At 34.3% G+C, this 1213-nt stretch overlaps 1 protein-coding gene across 3 annotated transcripts in view; it reads left to right on the top strand.

Annotated features, from left to right (window-relative positions):
- cnot10 (CCR4-NOT transcription complex, subunit 10) overlaps positions 1-1213 on the top strand; it is a 16375-nt gene that overhangs the window by 7651 nt on the left and 7511 nt on the right. The gene's annotated exons all lie outside the window — the stretch shown is intronic.

Raw genomic sequence — 1213 nt, 5'->3', positions numbered from 1 at the left:
AATTAACTTTGTTTATTTAAAAAGCAAGTAAACAAATAAAGTAAATGAATAGCTGCTGTGATTACTGGGAGTAACAGGCTCTGCAGCAACTTTATTATTTCTCTTTTGTTTATTTTCATTTTGTTTGAAAAGAGAAACATTAAAAAAGATTAAATAAATAAAAAGTTCACTGAATTTTTCTCATAATAATTAAAGTAAAACCTCAACATGAATTAAATTATTCATCTTTGTGATAAGTTGAATCAAAAACCGTAGAGTTACATGTTTCTGTAGCATGTCTTATAAAGTAAAAAAAATGTGAATATATAAATTGTTCCCTGATGTTTTATCAAGTAAATAAAAAAAGTTAAAAACAATTAGATACATTTGTGCATGTTAAATCATCAGATGTCTCAGTTAATCTTTTAACTAACCAACCAAGCCCCCCCCCCACCCCCAATGTATATATATCTCGTTTGCTTATTACCTTGGGGGAGTAAAACATGTCATTCAAATGTTTTCCAAACCTGCTTTACTGTCTGGTTGAGCTGGTTAAAGGTTTAAACAGTAGAGATTGTGGTTCAAAATCAAAGTTGATCTGCGTGTTCTCCAACCTGTTGTATGACTCATAAACTCTACAGACTTTGTTATAGATGTGTTCTCTCAGGACTGATGAAGATGGTGCTCAAAGAAACTTTCTGCATGCTGGGAAGTCTCTCACTGTTGGTGCTGAGCAGAGGAGGGAGGGGCTGTAGTTACACACGCAACAGCGTGGCTGTTTTTGAGCCTAAACCAACAGTTTAAAATCGTCCCTTTGGACTGATAAACATCAACATAACATGTTAGCAGCAATAATCTGATAATCTCGACCTCTATTTATAATGCTTCACTTTTAAACCTAAGATTCCTGTACATGCACACAAACGTGAACACAATCATGAACACAATCGCTAACACAAACATGCTCAAAATTATGATCACAAACATGCACACAATTGAAAACGCGATCATACACAAAATTATCAATACAATCATGCGCAAAATTATGAACACAATTGTCAACACAAACGTGATCAAAATAGTGAACAGAATCGTGGACACTAACATTTACACAATTGTGCACAAAAACGTGAATACAAACATGCATACAATCACGAAGACGGTGAACACAAATGTGCACGTAAACATGCACACAATCATGCACGTATGTGTGATTAAAGCAGCTGATGTGAAG

The sequence above is a fragment of the Oryzias melastigma genome, linkage group LG16 (assembly GCF_002922805.2).
Source record: "Oryzias melastigma strain HK-1 linkage group LG16, ASM292280v2, whole genome shotgun sequence".
Classification (NCBI taxonomy): domain Eukaryota; kingdom Metazoa; phylum Chordata; class Actinopteri; order Beloniformes; family Adrianichthyidae; genus Oryzias; species Oryzias melastigma.
The sequence above is the reverse complement of the archived record's forward strand: the minus strand, read 5'-3'. Positions and strand labels throughout refer to the sequence as shown.